This window comes from Camelus bactrianus, chromosome 20, assembly GCF_048773025.1.
Source record: "Camelus bactrianus isolate YW-2024 breed Bactrian camel chromosome 20, ASM4877302v1, whole genome shotgun sequence".
NCBI lineage: Eukaryota > Metazoa > Chordata > Mammalia > Artiodactyla > Camelidae > Camelus > Camelus bactrianus.
The window spans coordinates 27,332,738-27,355,166 of NC_133558.1; the positions used below are offsets into that span (position 1 = coordinate 27,332,738).

At 52.0% G+C, this 22,429-nt stretch overlaps 1 protein-coding gene and 1 long non-coding RNA gene across 9 annotated transcripts in view; one reads left to right on the forward strand and one right to left on the reverse strand.

The window, feature by feature from the left end:
* Positions 1-2,119: 2,119 nt before the first annotated feature.
* On the reverse strand, positions 2,120-21,339 carry LOC105083764 (uncharacterized). Of its 3 annotated transcripts, XR_012501140.1 has the most exons (6): positions 20,851-21,339; positions 9,193-9,348; positions 6,967-7,150; positions 5,960-6,652; positions 4,350-4,427; positions 2,120-2,564 (listed from the first exon to the last, which is right to left on the reverse strand). It is a non-coding gene; the product is annotated as an uncharacterized LOC105083764 (long non-coding RNA). The 3 variants fall into 3 exon arrangements; XR_012501139.1 differs by having other exon boundaries at positions 5,960-7,150; positions 9,193-9,237; XR_012501138.1 differs by having other exon boundaries at positions 5,960-7,150.
* Positions 21,339-22,429, forward strand: part of FOXP4 (forkhead box P4) — a 48,904-nt gene continuing 47,813 nt past the window's right edge. For all 6 annotated transcript variants that reach the window (XM_074348695.1, XM_074348697.1, XM_074348696.1 and 3 more), the window contains exon 1: positions 21,339-21,709. The gene's annotated coding sequence lies outside the window, so the exon portion shown is untranslated. The remainder of the gene's footprint in view (positions 21,710-22,429) is intronic.

The following is a 22,429-nucleotide window of genomic DNA, read 5'->3' on the forward strand; positions in this document are numbered from 1 at the left end:
GAGCTGGGTTTCCCCTGGAATTCCTTCTCCCTGCCAAGGAGAGAGGAGAGAAGGCATCCCTGGAGCCTGCTTGGAGGTAGAGAGACAGGCAGAGCAATGACAGAGTTGATGGTGCTTGACGGGCCTGGGGGCAATGGCAGCTGGATTCTCAAGGAAAGCCTCGGCTGGGATCAGGAGTCTGGGTTCCAATCCCGGCTCTGCCTCTCAGCCACCAGGGCACCTGCGGCAAGTGATTTACAGCTTTCTGGGTCTTTTTTTGCTCTACAGTAAAATGGGAATAATATCTCCTCCCCTCACTGGATAGGATGAAAGGAGGTGTGGTGGTGTCTGTGCCTGGAACATAGTGGATGCTCAGTAAACGTTGCCTTGGTGTTTCAGGTCCTCCCTCATCCTTTCAGATTCCTTTCTGGCTCTTCTATGGAAGGGTCAGCTGGAAGGTGATGGATTAACTGGGTCCCAAAATTGAAGGAGAAGATGTTGGACAGCTGAGCGTTGTCTTCATGTAGCTAAAAAGCGGTCTCACTGGAGAAAGTTTAGATTTATTCTTGGGCTCCAAAGGCAAGGTAGGAAACAGATTTTCAGGAGGAATTTTCCAGTAATCAATGCTCTTTAGTGCAGAATGGACCTCTTTAGAATTGGTGAGCTCTTGCTGGTAGGAGTGCATGAGCAGAGACAGCTAAGTTTTGGAGAGAGGTGGAGCAGAAGGGACGCCTGCATTGGGAGGAGTTTGGGTCCAGTGGTTTTGGGATCTCTCCCAGCTGTGAGATTTGGGGATCTATTTCCATTCCTTCCCGAGCTCCACAGTCCTTGGAGATCTGCCCACACAGCAGACTTTCTCCACTGCCTTTTGAAGACTTGCCTGACCTGTGTCCTTAGGGTTCTGCCGTGTGACAGATAAATCCATGCTAAATTTGGAATGGTCACAGATTAGCATGTTAGTCCTGCCAGGTAAATAACCCAGGGGCAGTTTAACAGGGTCTGGGATGTAGCCACTCAAAGATAGAAGGAATGGTGGGATTTCAGGCACTGGGAGAGAGACCAAGGAACAGATAGATATGTTTGGGAAAACACACCTGTGTAGTTTATCAAATAATTCCTAGTACCCTCCAGACCCTAACCTATAATAAGATTAACTTTAGCTAAGATCACAGACAGGGGCTCAAAGATTTAAAGGGCCAGAGTGCCCACCTCCACCCCTCCTCAGAACCAGCAGAAGTGCAGGGGGAATCTCAGCCTCACAGAAGCCTCACTGAGGAGAACGGGCTCGGCTCGCCTGGCAGCTGGAAGCCAGCACTTTTCTTTTCAAAGCCTCTGCATCTCCTTCCCCTCCTCCTCCTTCCTTCCCGCCTCCCCCCGAACTCCCCCCCCAAAATAAGGATGCCCCTTCTGTTGAGTACACAGCCTATAATTTTGCTGTCAGATCTCAGCCAGGAGGTCAGTGTTGTGACTGACTGTATAAGGATCGCTCCCTTAAGGGTAATTACACTAAATTCCCCTCTGAAGGACAGCTCTCTCTGGATAGAATACAAGAAAACCCGCATCCCCCATTCACGGAAATTCATGATTTCTGTGGTTGTCACTGGCACCCTGGCAGCGAGACACTTCTAGGCACTGTAACTACCCGGAGGTGAGTCTACAGGGAGGCAGGACCCAGGGGAGGGGAGGGCATGGTGATGGAGGGTCAAGAGGCAAGGGGACGGGCTCCAGAGGGGCCACACTGGGAATTGGGCCAGAGCCAGGAGCATCTCCACTCTGGGCTGAGAAATTCACACCCTGAATTGGAGAAGCAGGGGAAGGTGCCCACTGACATCCACCCCAGGAGAGGAGACCCCCTCAGACACTCACTTTGTTTTCACAGTGGCTTTGAGCATCCATCCCCTGCCCTACGTTGTACTAGACACTGAAGGGGGACCCGGAGATGGGCAGGAGCCCCCTCCAGAAAGAGGGCCTTTGGGCAAAACGAAACACTCACACATCAAAGATGAATTAATACCCAAGTTCCCCACCACCACCATCCCCAGACCTCTTCAGAGGGGCAATGCCCTGACCCTTGTCCCCATTCACCCGAAGGGAGGATGGTGAAAATGACCAAGACCTTCCAGATCCAGCATCAGTACCTCAGCAGCCCCTGCACTGGAACTTCTCCCTACCCCAGGGAGACCCCGCGAGAGTTGGAGAGTCACTCATCCACGACAAACAGTTAAAAGGAAGAAAGCGGGTCTGGAGATATCAATGCACTTTGATAACAATAAACTCTGCTTTTAATTTATGCTAATGTGTAGGGCTGTGGTGACAGTAAGAACTAAATTACAGAGTGGCTTTCGAGCTGGTAATTATCCCTCCATTTTTCGCTGCTCTGGAAGATGGACACACAATTATGCTCTCTTGCTGTATATTAATACAGATTCTTGACATCTTCAGCAGACCTGGAGCTGTCATCGAGCTTTTTGTCTCCTTTAATTGAAAATTAATGGTTACTGGGTTGCCACGGAAACAGAGGCCACGGACGCCAATGGCGCTCACGTCTCACCAAGGGACTGGCTGCGTCAGGAGTCCGGAATGACCTTGAAAGTTAAAAGAAAAAAAACTTAAAAAAGAAGGGGAGAGGAGGGGAAATGAGGACAGGAGGGTGGGAGAGTGTGTCGGAGCTGAAAGAGAGAAGAGAGAAAGAGGGAAAGGGGGAAGAGGGAGAAAATGGAAGAAGAAGGGAGAGGGGTAAAAAGAGAAAAGAAAAAAAAGATTGCAGGAGGTTGGGGGCATGGATGCTTGAGGAGGGAAATTAAATGAGTAGGTTTTCCCTCTTGATTTTTCTCTCTCAATTAGCATTCATTTTAAGGACCCACTGAAAAATGGGAGCTGGGTCCTAGCTCCAAAATCCATGATTCTACAAATCTGTATTAGGAAGAATGTCGGTATCTGCCCAGAGCCCCCGGGAGGAAGAGACAAAGGCTTCTTGGTGCCCTGGGGGCTGACAGGCAGAGCAGGGGCAGGGCCGAGGTGTGCCCTGTGGGTCCTTCCCAGGGGCCCAGGGGGCTGCGCTGTCAGAACTGGGGGCCAGAGAGGGGGCTGCTTCCTGGGGAGCCCGGAGAGCTGCCACAACAGTACTCCAGCAGTAATGAGCAGGTGAAAGGGCTCTGTCGGGCTAGGCCTTCAGCTTGAAGACACAACAAAAGAACTTAAATGAGTCAGAGGTGGGGGGGTGCGAAGAGGGAGGGTCTTGGCAGGGGGAGGCAACGTTAGGTTTGCCCAGGAAGATGAGAGGTAAAGGGAGGCGGTTCCGAGAGCCTCCAGGCTGGCCAGTGGCTCTGGGCTTGGAAACGTTTTTATATCCTTGACGCTGGTAGGCCTAGCACAGATCACTGGGGACCCCTGAGTGTTCCAACCAGGAAGGTGGGATCCCTCTTGATCAGTCCACCATCCCAGTTCCTCAGTCCAGAACACAAGCTCCGGAAACGCAAAGCAATTCAATAATTACTGGATGTCTCCGGGGAACCAGGAGCCTAGTTCATGAATTGTATTCAGAGCTGGCCCTAGAAAGTCTCACACTTGGGCCAGGGGTAGACAGACAAATCAACAGTTGTAAGGTTAGCCACCCCCTCAAAGATTTCTCTACAGTGATGTTTGGCTTAAACTCTATTCAATAGCTTGTAGTAATCTGTAATGAAAAAGAATATGAAAAGGAATATATGCATGTGTATGTATGACTGAAACATTATGCCATACACCAGAAATGGACACAATATTATGAACTGACAATACTGCAATTTAAAAAAATACATGATTGTTAAAAAAAAGAAAACTCTAGAAACATTCTGGGTGACCAAAACTTGTGAATTGATAAAAGTATGCACCTTACAATACACTCAAAAGACAGAGCACTGTGCAGTCATTTAAATGATGCTGGAGGTGGGGAGGGTAGAGCTCAGTGGTAGGGTGTGTGCCTAGCATGCATGAGGTCCTGGGTTCAATCCCCAGTACCTCCGTTTAAAAAAAATAAATAAATAAACCTAATTACCCACAACCACCCCCCCCCAAAAATGATGTTGGAGTAAACTATTTAATGATGGTGGAAAGGTTCTTGATATTTTGTTTAATGAAGAAACCAGTTTTACAAAACTGTAATGGATTCATGATTCCAAGAAGCTGTGTCTAAACTTTTTGAGATGTAGGTACAAAGTGTGTTATGCTGTAATAGTTACACATACGTGTGTAAATGTGTGAATGTGAATATGTGTGTAAGTATACAAATGGGAATAGATGTGTAAATGTCCATGAGTGCATGATTCTGAGTGTGTGAATGTGTGTGTGACTGTATACTTTGGAAAAACGAAGTTAAGGTAAAATCTTACCGCGGTTATTTCTGATTGGTGGGATTATGGCTGAATTTCATCTCCTTTTTTTATGCTTTTCTGTATTTTCCAAATTTTCTACAATAAATATACATGAATTTTATTGACAATTTTTTAATGGAGTTTTGGAAATTAACTTTCCAGAAACCAGTCCCCTAGAGAGAAAATCCCCAGCCAGCAGCTCCCCTGCCACACCTGCGGAGACCAGGCCCCTGGCCAGGTTCTTCCCGCCAGAGCTCAAACTCAGCAGACCCTTTCCTCAATTACCAGTATCCATCCCAGGTTCTCACTCTCATCCCAGGACCTTTCCTGCCTGCAGCCGGCGGCCAGGGTGCCCAGAGATGGGATGAGGGGCTGAGGATCCCCAAGAGGGGCTGCAGCATGGGCCAGGGGACCAGGACTTTGCAGTTGCAGCCGCCAAGGCCAGGAAAAGCCCTCCCTGGTTCTTCTGTGAATCTTTATCCCATGTCACAGACCAGGCAACAAGAGCCCAGGGAGGCTAACTGACTTGCTCCAAGTCACACAGTTGGTCAGTGGTAGAGCTGGAACCCAACCCCAGGGACTGTCAAGTTTGTCATCTCTGCATGTTTCTCTGCTCTCTTGTCCCTCCCCAGGTCCAGAGAACCCAGGTGCAACTGAAAGTGTCTGTATATGGCTGGGATTTCTAGACTACATCCCATCCTGGGAAGGTCATGATGACCAATGGCATTTTTTCATGGTCTTTGCACCGCTGGCTTGCCCTTGGCAGTACTGGGAAAGAATAGTTGTGTCACCCCTAGTTAGAGCAGGAACTTTGGAGAAAGACTGGCGGGGAATGGGGCTCCCAGAAAATGATGCCTTTCTACCTCTCATCAGACACCTCCTTAAATCCCTGCGCCTCTCAGCCCCACACTCACAGGCAAACAGGGGCTCTGTCTTCCACCCCCAATTCATATTTCCATTTACTCTCTGCCAAGCCTCAGTCTCCAAAATCAAATTCCACACTCCATTCCTCCAGGAGGCTTTTGGGTGATTAACTTTGGATTTCTCCTATAATTCCTTCCTTCTGCCCGCCCATAGTAAATGCAATTTAAAGGCAGAGCAGGGAGAGTATAGCTCAGTGGTAGAGTGTATGCTTAGCATGCATGAGGTTCTGGGTTCAATCCCCAGTACCGTCATTTAAATAAATAAATAAATAAACCTAATTATTCCTCCCAAGAAAATAAATTCTAAAAAAATGCAACTACCCTCATTGCACACATCCCCTGTGGCAGGCCCTGCTCCAAGCACTGTTCATGTGTTTATTCCCTTCATCTTCTTAACAGCCTTACCATTTTCTCTCACTGAGGCATAGAGAGGTTAGCCAACTTCCCCAAGGTTGTACAGCGAATCAGAGGCAGAGCCGGAGTTCCAACCTATGCTGTCCAAGACTAGAAGCAATACTCTTAACCACTCCACCAGTAACAGCAAAAGGGGTCTGAGGTTTCACTAGAATTTTGTTGCACTGGCTGATCTGAACTCAGCTCGTTTGGCTGGGCTCTTGTGACATTTCAATGATGAGGCAAGTCAGGGTGAAGGCCTTTCCACAGAACAGAGATCTTACATTTGTGGGCAGGTGGAAACAGACTTACCCCTTTGTGGAAGATGTAGTGCATCTGCCATGTTGGCCTGGGAGGCTTTCACAGAGTAGGAACAATTTTGTCCTCACTGGACCTGCCACTAACACTCAGGACAGGCTCTGCATGTGGAAGAGTGTTAACAGGGCAGCAGGCTGGCCCTCTCATGGCCAACTGGGGACAATCAGTGGGGACAGGTCCCAGGCCAGGACCACCATGCCTCTGCCCCGCCCTTAACTGAGTCCTGAGGACCAGAGGAGACCCATCCCCTTCCATCCCCTGCGTGCCCATCTCCACCTCTCCCCTGTCCTTCCCCCCACCTCCCTGCCTCACCCCTGCCCACTTCCCTCTCCGCCCACTTTCCCAGAGCGAGAACAAACAAGAAGACAAACCCAGCAGCAGAGGCAGCTGCGGTGGCAGCAGAGCAGCAAGGGGAGCAGGGAACTTGCCTTCATTCCCCGGCTTCCCTGATCCCGACCTTAATCCCCGCTCAGCATCCTGTCAGCCAGGTTGTTCTCAAGCTGACATTGCTGCAGGCGCCTTCTCAGCAGCCTTTCCTCAGATCTGCCTCCTCCAGGGACTTCTAAAGAGGAGCCTGAGGTTTCTCTGTTACAGCCGGCTTCACTCGCTGCCCTCAAGCAAAGCCTGGGCTCCCAGGGGGCCGTGGGGAGAGGGGGCTGCAGGTGGGCAGTGCCAGGCCTGGTGTTTCTGAGGAAGAGGGGAGGATGGAGGTGGCTGGACCCCAGAGGTTTCCAGAGTGAGGGCCAGACTTCAGACAGGAGCCCAGCCAGGGTTGTCAGTCTCCCCAGTGCAGGGAGAGCCTTGCCCAGGTGTGTGGGCCTGAGAGACAGAGGGAAACTGAGGCTGGAGCCCAGGGAATTCAGCTGTGCTAGCTCTGGCTGTGGAGGAAGCAGAGGGTCTGCAATTTTCTGAGTCTCCTGCAAGATCCCAGTTCAGGGTGGGTTGGGAGATAGGGGCGGCTTGGGCCTGTGCTGAGTTTATATGAAAAAAACTCCACTTACGTGCATGAATCAGTGGGCTTCCTGACACATACCAGGTGCTGGGTGCTGGGTGCTGGGAGAGGAACAGGAATGGCAGCCTGGAGACAGGGATGAAGTGTCCGAATCCCAATCAGGCTCTGCCACATATTGGCTGTGTGTCCTCGGGCCAGTTGCTTGGCTTTTTTGAGCCCCAATTTTCTCATCTCTAAGGACAGGGGTGGTTATAATAAAAGCTTCCTTGCTGGATCAAGGAAGTCTAGAGACTAGGGGTGCAGAGCATATGGGGGTTAGGATGATTTTTACTACTCATGTCACCGTTCACAGGGGCCATTAGAGGCCAGAGCTTTGTCTGGGTCTTCATGACAGGGGACTCCACATGCAGCAGAATCACCTGAGAACATGAGTGTGTACAGGTGAATGTTTGTGGGGGCGTCTGGGCAGGACCCCCATGAAACTGCTGTGAGTCCCTATGTTTGAAATCAAGTTCAGCCCGCAGCCTGAACAAATGCCCAGGGCCACGCTCTGGCCTGCCCCTCCCCTGCCCCCCACTTCCACTCCCACTCTCCAGCTGTGACACACCCATACTGCCAAGGGGACAGGGATGCAGGGGGCCCCTGGAAACCTAGGCAAGGGTGCTCCTTAAGCCTTCCTCACATGGCCCTTCTCTCCTGGGACCCCCTCAGGGCCACAAGTGCTCCAGAGACCCCAGATGCTCAGCTTCCTGTCCTGGGCATTTGCCTGCAGGCAAAGAGCTCTGAGACCAGGATGCAAGCTGGGTGGGCTTCATGAGAGTCCATAGGGTCCCAAAGACAAGGGGCTACATGAATAGCAAAGAGGTCACCTCCCCATCCAGCCTCTCCACTCCTCAGAGGGGTGGGAGGGAATCTTGGAGAGAGGGCGGCAAAGCAGGTTCTAGATGAAGTTACTCCATCTCCTCAACAAAAGTCCTCCCGGGAGCAGTAAAGAGAGCCCTGGCTCCTCCTGCTACCAGGATTTGCCTGGGGTGGCCTGACACAAGTTTCCGAGCCTTGATGTTCTCCTCAGTAAAATGGGAATATTATTGCTTGTCAGTGTTGTGGAGCAGGAAAAATAAAGCCACACATATAAATTAAAGCAGTGCCTGGAGCGTAGTAAGTGCTCAAAGACGTGCAAACCGCTGGCTGACCAAAAAGCTTGGTTGTGTCTCTATGAGCATTATATGGTAGTAAGAATAAAATGTTGATGGTGTTTTAGGTTACAGAGATGGGTATGTATGCCACAAAGTTGAAGCAGATAGATCCAAATGCCATAGAACTGTGCTTGGCACCTAATTGGTGTTGGTAAACTCTCATTTCCTCTCCTCCTTCCTCTCTCCCTCCCTTCTGACTAGTTTTATCATTCTTCTGACCAATTCATTCCTGCTCTTTTGGGCAAGTCAGACTTTCTTGACCTAAGCACAATGCTTCCTTCCCGTCCTTGGGGGCAGGGCCCACCCTTAGGGTGCTGCTGTCTCCGTGTCTTTGGGAAACCGCTAGTCTCAGAAGTCCCAGGAACTTGTCAGCCATGCGGATTCCTGGACGCTCTCCACCTGCTGAATTAACACCCCAGGGGCCAACCTGGGCATCAGCATTTGATCAACTCCTTTGTGATCCTGAGGCCCATTGAACTCGGAACCCAGCTCCTTGATGCTCTTTCTCTTTTGCACTGAGTCCTCACTATTTGTTCTTATTCTGGTCAGGCAGTGTTTAAAAGTCTTTATCTCGGGAATGTGGCTGCTTCTCCCACCAGCTAGGATATCCCAGTGGAACAGTCCCCGAATGAATCCCTGAGGCCACCAGACAGGACTGATGCCATGTTACTTGTGTACACACACACACACACACACACACAGTCTGCGGGAACTGGGGCTGCCCAATCCATCTTCCACAGTAGACTGCATCCTTCAGAGGTTGGTACCTCTGGGTTTCCCCAGTAGGTGGCCCGGGACCCCACTCAGGCTCCACATCAGACAAGGCATGGGCTCCCTGCCCTGGCCTTCAGAAAGACAGGTTCAGTGGGGAGAGGTTGCCTTCAAGCTTCCCAAGACCTTCCCTGCACTGGGAGTTGGGGAGCAGAGTCACTTTCTGCTGCTTCTTCCGTCCCTGGAGCAACCCCCCAAAGGATGCCTGTCTTAGTGTTGGGGGAGGGACGAGGAGGGGCACTCTCAGATCTCTGACAGCTGACGTCCCCCCACACTCCAAGGCCCCAGACCCTTGTAACTACTCCCACCTGCCTTAGTGTTCAGTTGACCAGAACTCTTCCGAGGGAGGTGCCCTGGGAAAACAGAGGGATGGTGGGATGGGTGAGTTTGAAGTCCTGGCCTTCACAACCAGCTGCGCAGACAGTGGCAAGTCCCACCAGGTCCCTGTTCCTCAATTTCCTCACCTAGAAAGCAACACCTGAAAATTAAGGAAGCCTCAGAGAGACCATGAACACCAAACTGCTAAGTGGACGCACAGTTTGGCTCTGTTATTCAGGTTTCATAGAAGGCATCCTTTTGCACCCTCTCCCCAGCAGGTGCAGGCTACCTAGGAAGCCTCCTATCCCATCCACCCCCTCAAGGAGTCCTAGCCTCAAGCCACAAGTCTCTTAAAACAAGCCCACTGGCTTGAGGGGTTTCACAGGCAGCTGGGAGGGGCTCCCCAATCACCCCAGCTCCTTCCAAATCAGTGGAGTCAGAAAACCTGGTTCTAAGGCAGCCTTGAGCCACAATGTCAGCCCCTGAGCCATCTGGGGGGAGGCAGGGAGGGGAGGCACCGGGGTAAGGAGGACTCTGGGAACCAGATCCCGAAACTCCCATGGGCGTGAGACCAGAAACCCAAACCCTGGCCCCCCACCCCGCCCCCCCAAGCCACCGTCCGGAAAAAATAAACTATTTCCTGCAACCAGCTCCGAAACAAAGTCTGTGAGTGAGCTGTGACACATGTTACATAAATAGAAGCCGCAGAGGGGAAAAGCCTGTTTTCTCTTTCATTATTTATCACTCTCTAACCATCTCCAGCTGGGTGAGTAAACAGGCGCATTGGCCCATAATGAGGAACAGACTGCTGCTGTGGGGCTGCCGGAGGGGCGCGGGGGTGAGCGGGAGGGTGTGTGTGCATGGTCTGTCTGTCTGTCTGTCTGCCCCCGAGAAGGAGGCGTGGGAGCCTGCAATGGAGAAAGCTTGTTGCAGGGTGCCGCCTGATTCCAGCCAGCAAAGGGGTCCCCGCCTGGTGCCCTGGCTGGGGTGGGGCAGGGTGGCCCGGAGGAGGCCTGCTACCTCCCCACCCTGAAGGCTGCTTGGAAATCTGGTGTGCTGGATGGAGGAGGAGTCAGAAGGGGAGAGACTGTGTGGGTGGGAGAGGATGTGAGAGGTATGGAGCCAAGTGTGAGGCCGCGAATGTGCCGGGTCTTGGAGCATGACCCCGGCGGGGTGGCCTCTGAGTGTGGCCGAGGGGGCATGCGGGCGTGTGAAGGAATGACGGTGAGGGGTGTGGGGGGCCATGTGTAAGACTAGGGGACTGAAGGAGAGTGTGTCTGTGAGTGTCTACATGGGCATGTGTGATCCTGGTGGCATATGTGGTATGTGTGATTTTGTGACTCTAAGAATGTGTGAACATGTCTGTGTGACTTTGGGAGTGCGTACATCTGTGTGTCACTGTGAGACTGTGATACGTACATGTGAGATTTTTATGGCCATAAGATGTCTTTATGGGTTGAATGGTGTCCTCACCCCCAGCACCTCGGGACTGGATCTTACTTGGAAATAGGGTCGTTGCAGATGTAATCAGTTCAGATGAGGTCATCCTGGAGTAGGGTGGCCCCTAACACAATGACTAGTGTCCTGATAAGAAGATGTCGGTGTGAAGACACCAGAGAGACACAGAGACACCTGTCCACGTGAAGATGGAGGCAGAGATTGGTGTGATACACCTACAAGCCAAGGAACAGCCGGGGCTGTCAGAAGTTAGCAAGAAGCAAGAAAGGGTCCCCCCTTACAAGAAGGTTCTCAGGCGGAACCTTGGTTTTGGACTTCTAGCCTCCAAAACTGTGAGACAGAACTCAAGTTCTTTTGTTTTTAGCCATCCAGGGTGTGGTACTTTGTTACAGCAGCTCTAGGAAGCTAATACTCGTGTATGTGAACATGTGTGAGCTTGGGAGTAGGTAAATAAGAGAGTGTGTGTGTGTGCGTGTGACATCCTGGTAGTGAAGATTATTTTCTTTTTTTGTTTTGTTTTGTTTGTTTGTTTGTTTTTAATGGAGGTACTGGGATTGAAACAGGACCTCGTGCATGCAAAGCATGTGCTCTACCACTGAGCTGTTATCCCCCCACCCCCGGCAGTGAAGATGGGCGTGGGTGTGACCATCTGTCTATGGGAGTGTGTAAATCTGTGCATGAGTCCAGGGAGTGTGTGAGCGTGTGGGTGTTTGTCTGTACTGGCGCACACCCACATTGTATCTATATATCATCAGCCTGGAAAGGTCTCCAGCAACCAGCCTCACTTCCCGCTGCCTCTGCACACCCCCAGACCCTCCCTGGACCTTGAGCAGCCCTCCCTGAGGCCAGGTCAGCTCTGGAGAAGAGCTGAGATGCTCTTGCAAAGGGTTGCCCACAGCCTGCTCCCACCCAGGGGTCATCCTGAAATCAAGGTTTAAACCTCACCCTGGACTTCAGGACCCAATCTGCTCATGAGGGACAGAGATGAGACCAGGCCTAGAGGCTGGAGGCGTAAGGTGAGGGGCAGACTCGTCTGTGTCCTGGGCATTGTTGTCTGAAGCCTGATTTCTCTCTAGCTAAACCAAAAACCCATTCTTCTCATTAGCAGACCTTTTATTTAAAAAAAAAAAAATTGTACTCAATTATTATTGTAATTCCATCAATAAAAATTTTGTGGAAATTAATTTTTTCTCTTATTATATAGTTTGCTACATAATATCCTTGATTTTGCTTCAGCCCACAAAGCCTAAAATATTTACTGTCTGTCCCTTTCCAGAAAAAGTTTGCTGGTCTCTGCCTCCCCTCCTGAACTCTGCCATTACAGACACAAGTTGGCCATAGTTCGCCAATTGCTGAAGAAGAGCCCTCTAAGCCCCTGGACTTTTGACTGGTTTGGAGAGGAGCAAGTAACTCCTTAGACAGGTACCACAAGCCAGCATTTGCCTGGACAATTCATTGGACTGATCTGGGCAGGATATGAGTATGAAGCCATGGGACTCCCTCCATGACTCAGAGAATGAAGGCCCCTGCACCCACCCGCCCCCTGCAAGGGAAAGGCAGAGTTACTAATGCAGAGAACCCAATGGCATCATTTTTTTTTTAGACCTTGGATCACACATCACCTGCAGCAAGACCTACCTCTTGCTGTATCACTTACGCAAGTCAATCAATTCCTATTGTTATTTAAGCCCATTTGCAATGAGTTTTCTGATGCTTGCACCAAAAGAAGAGTGTCTAATCCAGCTAGGGGCATTCAAAGAAAACTTCTGAGAGGAGGTGTCAGGTAAGTTGGGTCTTAGAGTCATCAGTGAAAGCAACTGGTAGAAAAAGTATTCCAAGCAGAGGGCACAACATGAGAGGAAAGAGCACAGCACATGACACAAGACCCAAGTGGCAGAGCTGGGAGTGGCCAGGGATGAAATCAAAGATTCAAGAAAGGATACCTTGTGCACCAGACCAAGATGCTTAAAATACCCTGTGGGAATGGGTCTTGAACAAGGCATGACAAGTTCACATTGACACTTTTGATTGAACTCTGACCACTTTGGAGGATGGACCAACTGGAGGTACAGGGAGAGGATCAGGTTGGAAGTGGGAGTCAGCTCAGAGGCTGCTGGAATACCCCAGGTAGAACATGATGAGGGTCCAGGCAATGGCAGTAGGAGTGGGGATGGAGAGGAGGGAATGATTCTGAGAAATATTTTGGAAGCCACATCCACAGGACTTGGTGACCGATTATATGTGAAAAAGAAGGGATAGGGAGAATCAAGGGGTGATTCCTAGTTTCTAGAGGGACTAGGTGGACTGTAATGCCACCACTGGGGAGAAAACGCATTGGTGGAGCATGTCTTTGGATACAGATGATAATTTGGGTCTGGGACATGTTGGGTCTCCATCCCAACAAACATGGGAGTGGGTCCAAAATAGTGACAGTGCTTGAAGTCACCAACCCACAGATGTATGCAACCCTTGAGGGTACATGGGATTGTTCAAGAGGACATGTAGCTTGAGGAAAGCCAAGGAGGCTCAAGGCTGAAGCCTCGAGAACATCAAGCATTTAACAGGGGACAGTGGGAGATAACAGAAATCTGCAAAAGCACATGGAAAGTAGTCAAGGAGGAGAACAAGAGGGCAGAGTGTGGCAGGCGTTGGCATTCTGCCCATGTATCTCAGCACTTACCTCCAAACTGAGAAGGCTGCTTACTGCCAACACCTGCTCTTTGCCTGAGGGTTTTTTCTGGCTGTGGAAACACCCTTGGCTCTGGCTCAGGGCAAGCCGGAAGTGCTGGAGAGTTCACGTGCCCGGAAGAAGCCCTCCACCAATGGCAAAAAGGGAGTTGGTGGATAAATACCCCAGCTTCCTTGCCCCATTGTATGGACAACTTGAGGCATGTCTCATACATCTTTGGGGGGCGCCCCTTGCTCTCAGTGCATGATAACATTCCTCGTGTTGGCCTCCTGCCCCCACCTCCACTTTCCCACTCCCCCAATCCTTGTGTCAGAGTCTGCTTCTCACAGAACCTCAGTGAAGAAAAAGGTATTGTGAAAACCAAGCAAATAGAAAATTGTAAGATGTTCACTCCAAGTAACTTTTGTCTTTGGGAGTCATCCCTGCCCTCCCCTGCTGGGGGCAATGCCCACCTCCACACTCACAGAAGATACAGGCCAATCTCTCCCCTGGGCCTGAGGTTCCCAGCAAGGGACTTTCCAGAGTCTGAGGCTGAGCAAACTATCAAGAAATCCTTTTCCAGCTCTCACCCACCTCCTCCTCTTTTATAGGGATGGCTGCATGCAGGGAAATCTGGTCACAGGCTCGTGTAGAATGCAAAGGCTTGGAAAGATTCCTCAGCCCTGAGTCCACCCTTTCCTTGTACTCCTGGCTCTGTCCTCTCCTTTTCCAGTATTCCAAGTAACTTTCACTTTTTTCCATTCATCCTATGTCTAGCCCTGTAGGTGTTCATCGCTTCTCTTTCTGTCTGTGATCCAGGAACTAGCTCTGATGACTGGCCAGGGACCCACAGGGAGGCAGGGAGGGCTGAGTGACCTGGAAACACTCCCTGCTTCCAGTCAGCATATGTCCAACCGACACTGCTCCTCATCACTTACCTCTCCAGGCAGGAAACCAAGGGGAATGGCCTTGAACCAGACTTTGGGCGTAGGGGGAAGGGCCCTCAAAAAGCCATACAGCAGAGTGATGAATTGGACATCCTGGTGTGTTACAAGCCAGGGTGTGAATACAGGCACTGTGCTTACATAATTGTGGAATTGTGTGTGAGTTTCAACCTTTTGGAGCTTTGGTCTTGTCATCTGTAAAATAAGGATAAGAAGAATTCCCACCTGACTTAGGCTGGGTTTCCCCAGAAGCAGGCGCTGAGACATCTATTCCAGTACAGATGATTGATTTAGGAGGTATAGAAGTAGGAGTGTAAGATAAGGAAAAGAAGGAAGGTAATAAATTGAGTTATCAAGCCAGATGCTTAGATGGGCCCAGTCCTGCTGGGAAAACCCTGGAAGAACACGTAAAACACACATTTCAGTTATCCTATCAGAGGAGTGAGGGAGTGGGGATATTTATACACCAATTCCCATCCATCATGAGTGAAGGGCTCTTCTGGATGGTGCTCTGGCCTCCTACAGAGTGGCAAAGCAGGGTCCAATGCCCAGAGGGAGCCCTCAGGTAAAGATAGGTAGATGACTGGAAGCCTTAGGGGTGTAAGAAGTGGTCAGGGTGAGGGCATACACACAGGACACTGACAGCATCTAGTACATCACCTCAGAGGGCTGGTGGGAAGTGAAATGAAGTCACATGTGAAGAGTGCTTATTAACACAGTGACTGGTGCATAGTTGATTCTTCTCTAATCAAGGTCTAGTCTCATTCCAGCCTTCAGATGCCTGGCTCCGGGGACTTCCTACTGCCCAACAGCCACAAGAGAGGTGTTGGGGGCTAGAGAGTCAGGGGTCAAGAGCAGACGGAGCTGGAAGAGAGAAAGCTAGAAAGAAGATGGGGTGCGGAGGAACTGGGAAGGAAGTGGGCCCCGGAGTCCAGGCCAGACATGGAATGTGACTGAGACCGGTGTGAAAAAGCCCAGGAGGGTGTGTGATCCCCACTCCATGGGCCCGACAGACACCACGCACAATCTCTCTTCTCCTCTCCCCTTAGATCCACCCTGCATCTATTGGCTCTGCTATCTGAGGGCACTGCCTTCTCTTCAAAAGTAAATTAAATAATCAAACATTAGGGCTACCGTGGGGGTCAGAGCTACATATGAAAAGTGCCTGGTATACAGTAGATGCTCAAGAGGTGGTAGCTATTTCCAGTGTGAGGCCACCTTTGACTTTCCTCCTTCACATCCCACCTCACCCTCCAGTGCCCGTGACTGAGACCCCAAATCCCAGGCCTTCCAGTTTCCATGGGGAAGGAATGCTTCCCTCGCTGATCACAGAGCTCTGAAGGCAGCCGCAGTGGGCAAGCATGAAAGGGCACAGGGAGGAGTGATGAGAACGCAGACCTCTGGGAGGAGGGGATGGCCCAAGGGAGTAAGAGTGCTCCCTTGTTCCCTTTTCTATCCAAGTCCCCACCCTGACCCCCAACCCCTTCTCTCAGGTCACTGAAGACACAGTTACCGAGTAGGTTCTACAAGTTCCCCCGCTTGCCCTGAGGTGTCAGGCCTTTTTTTTTTTTTTAACTAAGTATCAAATCATAATCAAATCAAATCAACATGTATTTATTGTCCATCAACTATGCAAAACGCACTGTGCCGGGTGCAAGAGGAAATCCCCAAATGGCTAAAATCATAGCCCCTGACCTTAGTTTATTATCTAGTTAGAGAGATGAGGCATAAATGGTTAAACAGTTAACAAACAATACAATATGTTTAAAGTTACTTGATGCTTACGAAATAGAAGTTAGCCCACAACAGGAAGGGCGCTGGGGTAATCAAGAAATCATGATGGTGGCTCCAATCTCTCAGATGCCTAAGCTGAGAATCCTACATGAGTTATACTCACTCACCACGTCTCTGCCAGACCCTTGTCTTTCTCCCTCTTCTACAGTTGAAGAAACTGAGATTTAGCCCTCGTGCTTTAGGATTTCAGGCTAGAAAATGACAGAATCCAAGCATCTGAAATCCCTCTACAGAAGGGGTCTCATTTCACCCAAAGATGCTGTGTTCTAATTGATGTAAAATTGTCCACTGCTTGTCAGGTTATTGTTCATTTCCTGATCTTTAATGAATGATTTTCCACCAATCAGTGTGGAGTCCAGTGCCCATCACCCCGTGGACAAGGCCTGAGTCTCTGAGTCCCAAAAGTGACAGCAGGGAGAACTGTATACATCTCTGAGGACCCATTACCTGGCAGCCTGGCACAAAGAGGGGCAATCTGACCCCACCCCAGGCCTGGGTGCCCTCCCCTGCTCCACAGCCCTCTAGGACAGCTCCCCACATTGCATGGTCCTCTACTCAGGGCAATATGGTAAACTGATAAGCCTCCCCTACCAAGGGTAGGAACCCCCCCTTAAAAAGGGGAGAGTCTGGAGAGTGCCTTGAAGGTTCCTGGCACAGTTCATTAAGATATCAACCCTTAATGAAATATTTCTTTGTTTAAATCGTCATTTATCTTGGGGAACAGGGGCCTTTGTGGCAAAGGAAAAGGCTACCCGCTTCCACCCCTCCCCCGCCTCCACCCAGCACAGATCCTGGGTCTTTCAGAGTTAGAAAGATTGGGAAGCAGGGTGGGGAGGAGCAGCTGGGAGATGGGGAGGAGAGAAGATTCCAGAGTAGAGGAACAGCAGGAAAGGGGGTCAACTTGACTGAGCGGGAGGCAAAGGAGGAGAGAAAAGAAGGCAGCCCTGGGGGTGGGGAGGATGCTGCTCAGAAGGAAGCCCACTGCAGTGTGACTACAAGAGCCAAACGTCGGAAGCATCCCAACTGCCTATCATTGGGAGGCTGGGTAAAGAAACAGGGGCACACTGATGTGGTGGATCACTCTCCAGCAGTCTTTTCAATTAATGACCTAGAGATGCACATAGCAAACCTGAACTAATCTTGGCAACATGAAATTTAGTAAATAACCACCAACAAATAGTAAAAGCAAGGAGCAGGAAGATACTTTTTATTTAAAATTTTAAGACACCCAAGCCACACTAAATGATTAAAAGCAACATAAAAGTTACTTGGGAAGGCTACCTCCCAGCTTCTGGAAACTGGCTACCTCCGGCAAGGGAAGGATGGAGAAAGGGAGGGAGGGATGTGGGAGGACCTCCACTATATCAGCAACAATTTACAGGGGTTTGGGGTTTCTTTTTTTTTAAACACAAAGAAAGATGCACAAATCATTAAGTGTACACCAGCTTAGTTTTCACAAAGTGAGCACACCCATGGAAACAAATCCCAAATTCAAAAAACAGAACATTTCCAGTCCCCCACGAACTCCCTCGTGCCTCTTCCTAGTCACTACCCAGTCTAGAGTAGCCATTCTCCTGAGTTCTAACACCTCAATTAGTATGACCGATTTTTGAATTTCAAATACATGAAATTTGTCTCTTGTGACTGGCTTTTATGCCCAATGTTCTGTTTGTGAGACTTCTTCCTGTTGCTGTGTGTGGCAACAGCTTGTCCATTCGCATTACCAGGTACTAACCCATGTATGAGAATACTATGATGCATTCACCTATTCCACTGTTGACAGTTACTGTGAATGGTGCTGCTAGGACCATTCTGGTGTATGCCTTTTGCTGAACACACATATGGCTGCATTTCTATACACTTTGGCGTTGAACCGCTACATCATGCTGGTAAAGTTTTGTTCCTTAATAACTTAAAAGAAAATGGTTTTGAGTGGGTAAAAGAAGTAAGATTCAAGCAGATGAATGGAAACATAAATATCTGGGTCTAGATGTGTTGGGACTGTGGGAATAAGGGAACCAGTGTTTCTGGATACAACCCCACCCCACCTCAAGTGCTAGGCCTGGTACTAAGAACAAGCTTGCCCACTAGTCCACTTCATCCCCACCACAGGGAGAGGCAGCTGACCCTGGGAAAGAGCATCTCTTCAGAGCAAGAAGGACCTGGGGCTAAGTCCCTGCTGCACCATCTCCTAGCTGTGTGACCTGGGGCAAATTGCCTGACCTCTCTGAGCTTGAGTGCCTCACTGAAAAATGAGAAAAGCCACCACACCGGGGGTGATGCAGCATGTGAATCAAGTGCCTGGCACACAGCAGGCCCTTAATAAGCATCAATTGCCATTCTATGTATGATTTGCTGTTTTGTCGGGTCAGTATTCTCATTTTTAGGTAAGGAAACTGGGGCTCACGAAATGGAAAATTAGTGTTTATGGAAAGTACTTGATGAACAGGTCATGGAGCTAGATGCTTTGCCCAGGCTTTTCCATGCTACCCTCCCAACCCTGCTAGGAGGTATTCTCCCAGTGTCATGGATGGGGAAACTGAGGCCCCATCCTGTAACTTGCCTGGACCACACAGCTGGTAAGTGACAGACACAGAAGTTCTACTCTAGGCTGCCTCACTCCAGCCCCTGTGCTCTTAACCACAGCCTCTCAAGTAGCGCCAGGCCATGGGCCCTGGTTCTTGCCACACCACAGCCTCTGGCCCTGGACCCTTTGAAGGAACAAGGACAGAAAGAGGACCCTCCTGCCTGTTCCCTGTCACTCTGGCTCAGGAGCCAAGGGCTACTCTTTCAAACCTTCTCCTGAAGTTCTTGCAGCAGGAGGAAGGGCTTTGGACTGGCTGCTCTGATTTCAGGGTGTGTGTTCTGTACCTTTCTTTGATGAGGCCTTATTTCCTCATTAAAATGCCCTCAAGGTGAGGACCAGACAGGCTCTTTTGCCCCTGTGAGCCTCCTGATGTGACTCACAAGGTGCTGGGAACTAAGCTGGCTTGGAGATGAGGGTGAACTGAAATGAAAGCCAAAGCACTTCCCAGGAAAATCCCTTTGGGCCAGTGAGCCCACGTGTGAGGGCTGGAGGGCTGCTGCAGGAAGGTGAGGGGACAGAGGCAGGGGGCATGAGAGCCAGCCAGAAAAGAGCTGAGATGCCCATTGGAGGTCACCTTACTCCTTCTTTTGTATTGAAAGTCCCTAGTGCCCACCCCACCCGAACCCTCTGCAGGAAGGATGAGAAGGCGACCGAGGGTCATGGGCATGGCCCAGTGGGCTTACACACAAGGACCTGCCAGCTCCAGGCCTGACCACACACTCTGACTCCCATCAGAGCTGACTCTTCATAGAAGAGAAATCGGATCACACCACCGAAGGCTTGCTCTCTCCGAAACTGTACTCCTCAGGTAACTCATAAGCAGGCAGTGCTGCTTTAAAGGCCTCCATGAACTTCTGCCCTGTCCTGACTGAAGTGGCTCTGGTTAGAGCCTCCTTCATATTTACCAGCCATGTAAGCCAGGGCAGGTAACTTAACTTTTCTGTGCCTCAGTTTCCTCCTCTGTAAAATGGAGATTATAGTACTATCTACCTGATAGGGTTGTGGTGAAGATGAAATAAGTCCTATGCCTGGCCTGTGGCAGCACTGTGGTTATTTTATTCTCATTGCTTCTGCTATTGCTACACTGGAAAGAACATTGTGGTATCCACATAAATGGCACTGAGAGTCCTCCCCCCAACAATTTCACATCTAGATAACTGAAAGGCTCCAGCAGAACCTAAGCATGCCTGTCACACCTGCCCTCTATAGGGGAAATACACAGGATCTGGACCTGGACAGGTAGCACTGACATTACAGCTGCTTCTGGCTATTTGCACCCAGAGAGAAGGGATGGAATAAGTGATGGAGAACCCAAGAGGCGGCCTCCTCTCCTTTTCTTCCAAATCCCATTGGAAAGGCCTTCTCTTCTAAGACATCCTAGGAGATATTCTTGGCATACCCTAAGCTCTGATCCCTGAAGCACCCACAGCTCACGTTTCCTCAGGAGCATCCTGCGACTGCCAGTCTCCACCTGCCTCGGGTGATTTGGGCCAGGAGAGACTTCTAGAGCCATTGCCTTCCTGCCCTCACCCAGAGCAGGGTCGTTCCTTGGTCATGGACACTCCTTGATAATTCCTGAGGTGCCCCTCACCTCTTCCCACCGCAACACCAAGAGCCAGACTAGAGATGTTTGCGGGGTGGAAAAGGGAGGGAAGATTTATTCAGGTTTCCACGGGTCTCTATGTGGGGCGTCTGCTACCAGTACAGCCCTCCCACTTGGATCCGGAGCCTTTCCTCATCCGGACTTCCCGGTCCCAATCCAAATACACACCACTGCCACCACCACAATCCCTCCGGTCCCTCCCCCTACCCTCCTCAGCCCTCAGACAAAAGACGTTGAGTTTTGTTTACAATCTAATTTGTCTTGATAATTGCCTCTACTTTGCACTTCACTTTACCCGCGTGGATCCGGCTTTGGGCCCCTTCTTCACTGGTTCGCAGAGCACTTTAGGGGAAAGTCCCCTTCCGGAGAGGGAGGCGGCGCGCGCCAAGGGTGACAGTTCACAAAGCCCAGAAGGAGCCTCCCCACCTCCCCAACCCCCGATTCAAAAGCCCACCTCCAGCCCCATGCAGCAGGGCACAGGAGGGAGGCGAGAAAGGGCACCGGCTCTGGACTCTGGGCCCCTCGGCCACTCCCCGCCCCGGGCGCAGCCCGCCGGGAACCAATGAACCGTGTGGGAGCAGGGTTTGGCTGTACCTCCAGGCTTCAGAGAAAGACTGGGGTTTGCAAAGGGCGCCTTGGGATTCGCGAGGCCAGGGTGAATTCCTGGGTTCTCACCATCTCCCCTCTTCTTACAGGTCCGCAGCCCTACGCCTTCTCCCTAGATCCCCACTTTTCTTCCCCTTAAGTTTGGTCCACGTGGTCTCCTCTCGCCTAAGGCTGGCTGCCCGGCAGGGTGAAACTTGCTGCACCTGCTTTAGGCGAATTATGGTAGCACTAGAAGTTGGTCTCCCCTCCCTCCGCCGCTCGCTCGCTCCCTCCTCCCTCGCTCTCCGCGCGCTCCCTCCTTCCCCCTCCTCCCCTCCTCCCCCGCCCCCTCCCGCCCCGCCCGCGTGCCGCCCGCTCGCAGCCACTCGCTGCCGGGGCTCAGTCGCAGCCCCTCGGAGTCCGGAGCCGGCCGCCCCTGCCGATCGGACAGTGCGGCCGGCGGCCGGGACGGAGCCCCCAGCCCGCGAGGAGGGTGCGGCGCAGACGGCGGCGGCGCGGCGGGGAGGAGCCCGGGCCGGAACCAGGGCTGGGCCGGGGGCGGGGACGCCGGGGTCCCGGAGCCCCGGCGCCGGAGCGAGTGAACAAGCGTCGCGGGAGGATCGGGAAGGAGGAGCACAGCCAGAGCGAGCCGAGCTGCCCCCAAAGTGCGATGCCCCAGCGGGGCTAGGGCGCGCGGCGGCCGGCCGGCGCGGCGCGGAGGGAGGACGCCCGGGAGCTGCGCGGCGCCGGGCGGCGCGGAGGGGCAGCCCCAGCGGGCGGCGGCGGGCCCGGGAGGCGACCCGAGCGAGCCCCATGCCCCGCGCGGGCTGACGGGCCGGAGCCCGCACGGAGCGGCCGGGCGGGACAGGTAGGTGGCGGGCCGAGCCCGGGGACGCGGGTGGGGGCTGGGCCGGCGACCAGACCAACTCCCTCGCTCGCGCACTCTCTCGCCCGCTCACTGGCTCACTTTGTGTTTGCAAACTGCCCGCCGGAGACGCGCCGGGCGCCGGGAGGAGCCGGGCCCAGGCCGGCGCACTTTGTTCCAGCCGGGGCCGGCTGCGACGCCCTGACCCTGCGCAGCCGCGACACCCTGCCCCCGGCCCGGGCCCCCGCGACCCGGAGCTGCCGGGGGAACAGGTGGGGGCTACGGCGCGGCGGCTGCCGGGGGAGCAGCGGAGGTCCGCCGGAGTGGGGGTGCTGGAAAGGCTCCTGGAGGCCCACCCTCCCCCCCCAAGAATCTGGGCCCCGCCCCCTCCCGGCCTGGCCGCGAGGAATGGGGTGTCTGGGGGCGCGACCCCCTCCCCCGCCCCGAGTCAGACAAAGAGTACTTCCCAGCCCGGACTTTCTTGAGCCAGGGAGGGAAGTGGTGAAGCGGGCTCCCCCAAACCCAGTCGGTCGAAGACTCCCTAAGACGCGTCGGAGGCAGATTGGGGAGTGGACCGCGGTTCTACCCACCGCGTCGCCTCGGGTGAGAAGGGGATTCCTTTTGCCGAGGTAGCACCTCGGAGGTTCCGGGGCCAGTAAACCCCTTTCCCCCTTCCATCGGTCAGCTCGGAGATACAGCGAAAAACTTCTTGGGGACTTGAGA